The sequence below is a fragment of the Engystomops pustulosus genome, chromosome 4 (genome assembly GCF_040894005.1).
Source record: "Engystomops pustulosus chromosome 4, aEngPut4.maternal, whole genome shotgun sequence".
In the NCBI taxonomy this organism is placed as follows: domain Eukaryota; kingdom Metazoa; phylum Chordata; class Amphibia; order Anura; family Leptodactylidae; genus Engystomops; species Engystomops pustulosus.
In genome coordinates this window covers 112,600,592-112,611,996 of record NC_092414.1, presented here as the reverse complement: position 1 = coordinate 112,611,996, position 11,405 = coordinate 112,600,592, and the positions used below count along the sequence as shown (strand labels likewise).

The 11,405-nt window shown below is 42.8% G+C and overlaps 1 long non-coding RNA gene across 1 annotated transcript in view; it reads right to left on the bottom strand.

Moving 5' to 3' along the window:
- Positions 1 to 5,720: 5,720 nt before the first annotated feature.
- The window catches only part of LOC140129073 (uncharacterized), a 109,733-nt gene continuing 104,048 nt past the window's right edge, over positions 5,721 to 11,405 (bottom strand). Inside the window, exon 3 of the long non-coding RNA XR_011855291.1 lies at positions 5,721 to 5,888. This is a non-coding gene — a long non-coding RNA (uncharacterized lncRNA). The remainder of the gene's footprint in view (positions 5,889 to 11,405) is intronic.

The following is an 11,405-nucleotide window of genomic DNA, read 5'->3' as shown; positions in this document are numbered from 1 at the left end:
CAGACCCCCCAGCAGTACTCAGCCTCCATCTTCCCCAGCATTACACAGCCTCCTGTCCCCCCAGCATTACACAGCCTCCAGTCCCCCCAAAGCAGTACACAGCCTCAACCCCCCAAAGCAGTACACAGCTGCCAGCACCCCTCCAGAGCAATAGACAGCCTTCAGCCCCCAAACCCTAAGGCATTGCACAGCCTCCAGCCCCCCTCAGCAGTACACAGCCTACAACCCCCCAGCATTACTCAGCCTCCAGCCCCCCCTCCAGAGCAGTACACAACCTCCAGCCCTCCCCAAGCATTACACAGCCTCCAGCCCTCCCAGCGTTACAGAGTGATTTTTGCTCCAATCCCAGGATGTCCGTTTTGGGGGATCTGTATACCCCAAATTGCAGGGTTTATTTGTTGCTGAAGTAAATAAGCAGAAATATGTGTAAAATCCAAATAGTTTCTGTAGGGATTTCTGCTCCTATCCCAGGGTGTCCATTTTGGGGGATCTGTATACCACGAATCGCAATTTTTTGTTTCTATTGTCTTGGCCGTACCCGTGATCCTTGGTACGGATCGCCGGTACACCCGTGGCCTCCTGCGTGGCACGGTGTCCCCGTTCCCCCAGCCCAATCTTACTGCTCCAGGCTGTGTTCCCGTCCAGGCCTCACGCCTCCTCCGACTAGGCCGCGCGCTCCTGCTGCTAGGGCACGTACGGGCCGGCTTGTCCTGCCCTAAAGGTCCAGCGTCCTTCTGATTGGCGCTTGCTAATCTGGCTCGCCCTTATAATCCGGCAGTTCCCTTCACTCTCCATGGGGAGATCTTCAAATCATTATCCCTGAAGTGAAAGCCATCCTGTGTGTCCAAGTGTTCCTCCGTGTTCCAACGTTTCCAGGATTCCTCTGTGTCTGTACTCCAGTGTTCCTCCGTGTTCCTGGGTTTCCTGTATTTCTGTGGCGGTCCTGCATTCCTGTGGCGGTCCTGCATTCCATTGCTCTTCCTAAGCCCCTGGGATCCTGAGGTCCTGCCATCCTGAGGTCCTTCCGAGGTCCTGCCATCCTGCCAAGGTCCTGCCATCCAGAGGTCTGTTCCTGTGCCATCCTGTGGTTCCTACTCTGGTTATCCATCCCTATGGTTCCTGTGCTATCCTGTGGTTCCTGTTTCCGGCTTCCCTACCTTGGCTGCCACCGTGGGCCTAGTCGCACCCCTGGAAAGACCTGGTGGCACTCCGCCACAGACCCTCCTGCTTTGCGGCGGGCTCTGGTGAAGACCAGTGGAAACTGAGACTCCGGTCCCGGGTTGTGGGTAGTACCATCATCTCCCGCGGTGGTCCAGAGGGTCCATAGACTCTTCCCATAGATACTTTTCCTACACTTGTCCTCACAAGTGTGACACCTATCCAAGGGTGTCCATTTTGGGGAATCTGTGTACACCAAATAGCAGTTCTTTTTTGTTGCTGAAGTGAATAGGAAGAATTCTGTGTAAAATCCACATCTGTGGTGATTTCTGCTCCTATCCCAGGGTGTCTATTTTTGCGGATCTTTATACCCCATATAGCATTTCTTCTTATGTTGCTGAAGTGAATAGGAAGAAATATGTGTCAAATCCACGTAGTTGCCGGAGTGATTTTTGCTCCATTCCCAGGATGTCCGTTTTGGGGTATCTGTATACCCCAAATTGCAGGGGTTTTTTGTTGCTGAAGGGAATAGGAAGAAATATGTGTCAAATCCAAATAGTTGCTGGAGTGATTTCTATTCCTATCACAGGGTGTCCATTTTAGGGAATCTGTATACCCCAAATTGCATTTTTTTTGTTGCTGAAGTGAATAGTGAAACTTGAAATTTGGGGTATACAGAAGCACAAGAACTGACAACAGCAGTAGCATCGAGTGGCACGCATACCATTTCTGCCAGTCAAGGCTCCAGCACCTCTGCCGAAGGGAGCTGTTTGTCTTTGACATCATCTCCCGGTCCAGATGCTCCTCGCTATGCATGTCGCCAGCAGTTGTTGAAAGAAGCGATTACAAAAAGACCACTGTATGTGTCCAGCCATCCTAAGATGCAGAAGCTGACCATGCTCCTGCCCAAGTTGTTGGTACTACAGTCCCTCCCTTTCCAAGTTGTGGACTCTGCACCCTTCAGAGAAATAATTGCTTGTGCCAAACCGAGGTGGAGAGTTCCAAGCCAAAATTTCTTTTCCAAAAACGCAGTGCCAACCCTTTACAAATATGTAGAACAGAAGGTGTGCCAGTCCTTGAGCTCATCGGTCTCTTCCAAGGTGCACGGCAGTGCGTACATGTCCTGTACGGCCAAGTGGGTGAATGTGCTTCCTGCCCAGCCACACCAACAACTTGAACAAGAGACACCGCTTTCTCCTCCACGTTGTCAAACTGCTGCTCCTTCACCAGTGTCCGCCTCCTACTTCTAAACCAACACCTCAGCCTCCACAAAATCACTGCTCCATCATACTGCATATGCAGGGCACAACGTGTCACGCAGTTCTACACCTGATTTGCCTGGGCGAGCGAAGTCACACACAGGAGGAACTGCTCCACTTCATGCAAAAACAAATCAATCTGTGGCTTTCTCCGAGACAACTGCAAATTGGAACGATGGTGACAGACAATGGGAGGAACTTAGTGTCGGCGGTGCCATGAGGAGGGATGGGCCATGCACCCTGCATGGCGCATGTGTTCAATCTGGTTGTCAACAGGTTCCTCAAGTCTTCCACCCATTTGCAAGACATTCTCAAAATGGCCAGGAAACTGTGTATGCACTTCAGACATTCTTACAAAGCTAAGCACACCCTTCGAGTTGCAGCGGCAGAGCGGCCACCCCAACATATTCTGATATGCGATGTTTCCACCCGCTGGAATTCAAGCCTTCATATGTTATACCACCTGTATGAACAGAGAAAAGCCATTAATGATTTTTTGATGATGCAAGCGTACTGTCACTGGCAGCTCATGTGTGACACCTGCCGTTTGCGCAGGCCCTTTGAAGAGGCCACATTACTTGTCAGTCACCAGGACTGCGGGCTGAATAACGTCATTCCACTGTTTTATGTCCTATAACAGTGATGGCAAACCTTTTAGAGACCGAATGCCCAAACTACAATCAAGACCCACTTATTTATCACAAAGTGCCAATGCAGAAATTTAATTTGTGATTTATACTGCCTTCTCTGTCACAGTTTTCATTGATACCAGCACTCTGAGGACACCAATAAAGCAGAAAATAGTCCCTGGGAGTGCTGTCACTTTAAAATAGCTCTGTGAACAGCAAGTCCTGGGCTGTCTGGGACTGCAGGAAGATACCTGGAGTCCTCTCTTGTGAAGGACTGGGTGCCCACAGAAAGGGCTCCGAGTCCCACCTCTGGCACAAGTGCCATAGGTTAGCCATCAATGTCCTAGAACTTATACTGCAAAATCTGTCTGGTCAGGGCACTGGAAAAGTGACGACTGCAGCTCATGGCTACATGAGTTCGGTGGGTACTGAACTGGAGGAGGAGGAGGAGGAGGAAGAGGAGGGGGGAGGAGGAGGAGGACATTGGAGCACAAGTAGAGTCTGGTGAAATCAGTGGTTTTTCTACTCAGGTGACAAGAGAGGAGGAGCAGGAGCATCTGGAGGAGGAAGAAGACGAGGCAGTTGACCCAGAAGCACCATGGCAGTATACAGTGGAGATGGAGGCCAGGAGTCCCTCAGAGTTCTACCGGTGAAAAATGGGTGACTTTTTTCCACCTGCCGAGAGGGAGATACAACTTGCGTACTATAGATAAATACTGAAAAGACAATTGGCCGCTGCCTATGTGCGCCATTGTCCATCCTCCCTCAGGTCTACAGGGGGATTCCCGGCAGGCATCGCTCATGTACTACTGCCATGGCTGCTGTGAGGAGATGGGGGGTAGGAGCAGTAGCAGCTCCATCAGCAGCAGCTTAAGTCTGGAGTCCTTAATGAGCAACTTCCTTCACCCGCCTAGTGAGGAGGGTAACCGCCACCAGCAGCAGCAGGACATGGAGCAGACCCTGCACCAGCAGGTGGTGTCCTACTTGGACTGCACTCTACCACCCCAGGTAGAGGATCCCCTGGACTACTGTGCAGCCAAACTTGATGCGTGGCCACAACTTGCAGAGTTTGTAGTAGAGAAGCTGTCCTGCCCGGTGAGTAGTGTGGCATCAGAACGGTTGTTCAGAGTGGTAATGTGGAGAGACTGCCTTTATTAAGATGAATCAGGGTTGGATTGGCCAGTATTTGAACACACCAATACCTTATGCATCAGATTAGATCAGCCATGATGCCTCCCCCAAATGTTGAGAAATTAGTCTGGATTCTAACTCCCCGCTCAGCCACTATTCTGATGCTGCCACCTGCCTGATGCCACACATCTGCTGTTATTTGCTCCATATGCCTCACACCATCTTTACAAGGGACTGGAATTGTCACCAACAACCCCACTGTCATTGTGCCACTCTGTGGCCTCCCATGTTGCTGCCAACTAAAGAATTTTTCATTGTGCCACTCTTTGACCTCCTGCTGCTGCCACCACCTCAACACTTTGTCACTGTGCCACACTGTGGCCTACCATGTAGCTGCCACCTAAAGAATTTGTCATTTTGCCACTCTGTGGCCTACCATGTTGTTTCCACCTCCACACTTGTCATTTTGCCACTCTGTGGCCTCCTGCTTCTGCCGCCACCTCCACACTCTTTCATTTTGCCACTCTGTGGACTACCAGGTTGCTGCCCCCTCCACACTTGTCATTTTACCACTCTGTGGCCTAACAGGTTGCTGCCACCTCCACACTTGTCATTTTGCCACTCTGTGGCCTAACAAGTTGCTGCCACCTCCACACTTGTCATTTTGCCACTCTGTGGCCTAACAGGTAGCTGCCACCTCCACATTTGTCATTTTGCCACTCTGTGGCCTAACAAGTTGCTGCCACCTCCACACTTGTCATTTTGCCACTCTGTGGCCTAACAGGTTGCTTCCACCTAAAGAATTTGTCATGGTGCCATTCTCTGACCTCATGCTGCTGCTGCCATCTCCACACTTTGTCATTGTTCCACCCTGTAGCCTACCATGTTGTTGCCGCCTCCACACTTGTCATTTTGCTACTCTGTGGCCTCCTGCCAGGTTTTTTTTATTTTCTTTGAAGGCATCTGCATTTGCAAATGGTTTTAAATAGATATACACCGCTAAGAAGGATTTAGAGTAAGTGTTCCGTTTGGCCAGTAGACCATGTATCTCTTTAAATATTCCTGGGAAATTCAGAGAGTAGACTGATATATTATATTTAAGAGAAACATTGTGAAACCGCCATCCATTTCAATAAGTGATTGCTAAGAGACACCCTATTTTTAACCTGTATCTTCCATTTTCCATTGATGGCAGGCATATCTACATAATGTCATGCATGAATTTCCAACCAAAGCATCAAACAGCAATGAAAAAAACAACATAAGAGAATGGTCTTTTGATCATTTGCCTTTAGTTTGCATCAGTCGTGTCACAGAAAGCAACTGATGAAAAACTACTATACATACAATTATAGTACTATATAGCTTCCCATATAGCATTGTGAGGAGCTGTGCTCAGTGACAAACTGTTCTCTGCTGCAGGTCAGCGAAGAAACATCTGTACATAATGCAGGCAGACTTTCACAACACCTACTTCTCTGGTATAGTGTCATAGTAAAGACTGTCTGCATGTCCATATTACAACTATTGAAGAATGTCCTTAATATTACACAACATTTTTTTTTTCGAGTAAACAATAAAATTCTGTATTTGTGCACTTAACTGATAAGATTCACATTCAGGGGTATTGGCTCCATCCAATGGTTAAAAGAAGATATGCACTGTACCAATTAGGATTGTTGCTATGGTGACAGTCTCGTTCATCTGTAATCTTACAAAATGAACAGTTTGTGTTCAGCATTCAGGTACAGTAGATAATAGGACACAGAGTAACATTGTTGTTAAGAATTAAAACAGGTTTGTATGTTTTAGTAATTCCATCTGCAAGAAACACTTTGTACAGGTTTGTGCATTGTGTTTCTATGGGGAACTTTCCATTTATAATATATCCTATTTCTATAGAGAATATACCTTTATTTAGATAGAAAAACAGATGTGTATACCCTTTCAAAATGAAATGCATAAATTTAAATACAAATAATTTGTATAGTTATTTAATGTGGGGATGTCATTAAACGCCAAATAAAACCTACTTGACGCAGCCATGCTTGTAGAGATATATTGTTGTAGAGTACCTTACAAAACAGTGATACACTTCCAATAGATATCAGCCAAAGTCTAGGAATCTGAGCTGCGTCCCCACAGACACTCACACTTGGTTAGTACAAGCATGTATGTGTTTTGGGAAATGTAAATATAGAAATAGCAAATCTTAACATTGATATAACATTGCAACATAAATCACATAAGAAAAGGTACTAAATTCAAAGAAAAATTCTAGTTTAGGATGTCGTCCACCATTCATTTAACTAGTTAAATGTCAACTAGAACCTGACTTTATCTGTAAATCTTTACAGGTTTTTAGGCAACAGCCCAACTAAGAATTAGGCATATTTCCCAATTTTCAGTGAAGCCATCAAACACAATATTTGGTCAGCTGGTCCCATGAAAAACAGCTAGTGGTCACCTTAAGATTTTGCCAGCTGGAATCAATGCAAAAGAATAGTATTCACCTTGAAAACAAGGCAGGCTTTTTGTTAACAATGTCTGCTGTGAATCTACTGTAAATATAAAATTTCCATTTAAGGATGGAAAATGTGCTTTATTACATATAGGGAAGGTGAATATTGTTTTCCCTTTTTCAATACGTATCAGTGCCAGATGGTTTTTAATCTTGGCAAACATTTTGTCAGGATCATCTATTAAGAAATACCACACTTAACATCAGGTTATCCACACTGAAAATATGGCGTATTACTAACATCTTGTTAAACTCAACTTCCGGTGAAAAGTGTTAGTTACGGTATTCATGCAATCTGTTTCTAAGCAAACTGAAAAACATTTAGAAATTGTTAATCTTGTGGAATGACTATTATAGGTGATAAGTGTTTCTCACCATCATATAACATCTACTCAACACCTACAGTACAGTAATGGAATTTAAAGTGTTTATTATTCAATAGCATTTTATTAACCAAACTACACTTGCTCTATTTTTTATAATCTTTTATTGGTGTAGCCTCTTTAAACCTCCTACCAATAAATCCTCAGAACACAGAACACCGGCTTAGTGGACGAGTGCACGCAGCTACTAGTCGCTGTGTGCTGTAGATATGCGGGCACGTGCATCAAAGAGGCTACTGGGCCGTGGAGTAGCCCGGCAATGTAGCCTCACCTATGGCTACTCCACGCCCCAGTAGCCTCTTTAGAAAATTAACATATTACACCTATAAAAAATTACATAAGAGTGTGTTAAAGCATAAGCCCTAAAAAGGGGTATCCTTACATATGTTCGATGTACCTGTTGTTGTCAGACTAAGCAATTGAAAAGGAACTACAAGCCCAAAACCCCATTGTAGTGATACCCATCAGATAGATTATAAATGTTACTGAGGGTCCAACCTATCTTGTAGCAATTGCAGTAAAGTTTGATTGCATAAGTCTGGGTGACAATTATTAGGGTGAAGATGTCCGTACTGGGACCTTGTATTTCTTCATTGAAGCTAAAAATAACATTATAGATGCAGTGCCTTAGAGAGTTAACCTGTATTATTCACACATATGAAAATTCATTGAAATATTGAAAAAAAAGCTACAGTGTGTTTCCAAGAAATTTGTAACACAAAAATCATATTATATTAAATGTAAATAACTATAAATGAAACAGTTAGCACATGATTACAACTGTGTGGTTTACATTTTATATAAGATAAAAGAGAAAAAGCTATTCTATTAGAACATGGCAGTGCCAGCTATTTAAAACTGGAAAATGTGTTATTATTATTTCTACTTTTCAAATGACACTTATTACTGATCACTTATTATGATGCTGACACATTCTGCTAAGTAAGCATCCTGTGCTATAACAATTGTGAGTTTTAATCAGCAGACAAAAAGATTTGTTCTAGCTAATGACTTGCTTTTAATGTTGTTAACTATTGTACATAATACACTAATACATATCTAGCAAAAAATCCCAATTGTAAAATTAACCAGTTAATTAATTTTCATAAGAAATGTATTGCTGTCATGTGGCTGATATAAATAGGCTTTATCGTTTGAAAGTTGAATGAATGTCTCACCAAAGAAAATGGTGTCATTTTGGGTGTATTTTCAATTATCCATAAAGATACATAAATTAGATGCAGACAGTTATTCAAAGAATTAGACATGTAGAGAGATCTGATGAACAATGAAAGCATTTCACATTAATGTAAGAGATGTTTTATAAGATTTATATAATAAAAACACCTAGATGCAAAATGTGAGATATAGATGTTACATATTCTACATCTTGCCGTGCGTCCGCAATAGGTAGGTTGCTTAAGTTGTGTCATTAGCTCATATTCATAGTTCCATAGAAATAATCAGTAACATACTATTCCCTACCATCCAATTTGTTTCTAAGTGCAGGCTTCTTACTTTGAAGATTCTTCTGATTTAGCAAGTACACAGTTATAAGTGGGGTATGTCATACAGATTGACCTTAAAATTTAAAAAAAAAATGTTGTGACATATAACAATCAGTAATATATATGTAATATATATATATATATATGAGAGTGAGAGACACATGAAAAAGGCAGCACACCAGATTGTAGTGAAAAATACCTTAGTGAGCCTTTCTCAAGCCTCATGTTGCCATAAGCCTGCACCCGCTTTTTATTTTGTTTACTTATTGTGTTTTTTGATAGTGCTGCTTGCTACATCTGTATCTTCACAGTACAGTATAATACTAGCTTTTTCTAAAATAAGGGCATTCATTTGTATCCACAGTCACAGACATACAGCCATTATGGTGTGGCTACATCAAAAAATATATTCTGACAATGGTTACAATTAAATATATCATTCACTATGTTAAATTATCCAAAGCCTACCATAACAAGTTTTCCATTGGATAAAGAAAAATACTTGATATTGCTGTTACTTGATTTGGAAACACCTAATGTCCAAGAGGAAACAATCAATTCTAATCTAGCCAATCAGCACATTAGGAGAAGTCATTCTGCTGCCTAAATACAAGAGGTTTTTGGTTTAGGGGAACTACTGGACGTGTGTGTCAATCAGCTCTGACACATAATAAGTGCTCTGAGAAAAAGTCCAGTAAAAAAAAGTATGTAACAATATTTAGACATACAATTAGACATGGGATTTCTAGGACAGCTTCTTCACAAAGAAGTTAGTGATAGATTGAGCATCTGTACCAGATATGCTGTCATTTTAAACAACCATGAGCACTGGTAGGTTTCCATTCTCAACACTCTGTGTCTGTAAGACCTCCAGTTAGCTAAGGTTTAAATGTATATTTAACTGTAATAAATTAAGCAGAAATAAATGAATACTTATAAATGGCACATGTCTTGCACTGCAGTTCATCCCATTCTTTTAAAGAGTTAAAGAGATTACCTATTTTTCTATTAGGAAATTAATGTAAAAGTGCCTTTTAAAAAGCAACATATCTTAAATATTTCATTTTGAAATGTGTTTTCAAGTGTGAATACAAGAGCCATAGAAGGAAGCAAGAAACAACTGCACAGTTTGATCCACTGTTAAGACATTAGGTTAAATGTTGTTACTTTATAAAATGAAATAAAAGTTCTTACTGTAGCAGCCGACAAGTATCCTGCCTATAGCTACAGTCTTTTTAGACAAATCACTCAGTGTCTTTCATCTTCTTCCCTTAGTGGTCATTCAGAACAATTTGAGTCTCTGTGTGATGCCTAGTGCTTTCAAGACGAATTCTAGAGAGAACAATATTTCTCTAAAGCTCATCTCTGTTACCTTCATCCGCTCAGTTCATGACTGCTGGAAAAGCGAGCATCTGACTGTCTGGGGAGGTAGACAGGTGGATATATTACAGTCACTATCATCAGTGCTATTATTGTGGGTGCTATCAAGTGTATATTATGTTCTGATCACTATATAAATAACGCTTTCTCCTTAGGTTTTCATAATTTTCTGTGGATGATCCTTTTCCTTTTTCACTTCAGTTAAATTACTATCCTTTGTATTAATTGGAAAGAATGGTATTTCATAAATTCTTAATCCAACTCTGGCCACTTTATTAGGTACACCATGCTAGTAACGGGTTGGACCCCCTTTTGCCTTCAGACCTGCCTCAATTCTTCGTGGCATAGATTCAACAAGGTGCTGGAAGCATTCCTCAGAGATTTTGGCCCATATTGACATGATGGCATCACACAGTTGCCGCAGATTTGTCGGCTGCACATCCATGATGCGAATCTCCCGTTCCACCACATTCCAAAGATGCTCTATTGGATTGAGATCTGGTGACTGTGGAGGCCATTTGAGTACAGTGAACTCATTGTCATGTTCAAGAAACCAGTCTGAGATGATTCCAACTTTATGACATGGTGCATTATCCTGCTGAAAGTAGCCATCAGATGTTGGGTACATTGTGGTCGTAAAGGGATGGACATGGTCAGCAACAATACTCAGGTAGGCTGTGGCGTTGCAACGATGCTCAATTGGTACCAAGGGGCCCAAAGAGTGCCAAGAAAATATTCCCCACACCATGACACCACCACCACCAGCCTGTACCGTTGATACAAGGCAGGATGGATCCATGATTTCATGTTGTTGACGCCAAATTCTGACCCTACCATCCGAACGTCGCAGCAGAAATCGAGACTCATCAGACCAGGCAACGTTTTTCCAATCTTCTACTGTTCAATTTCGATGAGCTTGTGCAAATTGTAGCCTCAGTTTCCTGTTCTTAGCTGAAAGGAGTGGCACCCAGTGTGGTCTTCTGCTGCTGTAGCCCGTCTGCCTCAAAGTTCGACATACTGTGCGTTCAGAGATGCTCTTCTGCCTACCTTGGTTGTAACGGGTGGCGATTTGAGTCACTGTTGCCTTTCTATCAGCTCAAACCAGTCTGCCCATTCTCCTCTGACCTCTGGCATCAACAAGACATTTCCGCCCACAGAACTGCCGCTCACTGGATGTTTTTTCTTTTTCGGACTATTCTCTGTAAACCTTAGAGATGGTTGTGCGTGAAAATCCCAGTAGATCAGCAGTTTCTGAAATACTCAGACCAGCCCTTCTGGCACCAACAACCATGCCACGTTCAAAGGCACTCAAATCACCTTTCTTCCCCATACTGATGCTCGGTTTGAACTGCAGGAGATTGTCTTGACCATGTCTACATGCCTAAATGCACTGAGTTGCTGCCATGTGATTGGGTGATTAGAAATTAAGTGTTAAT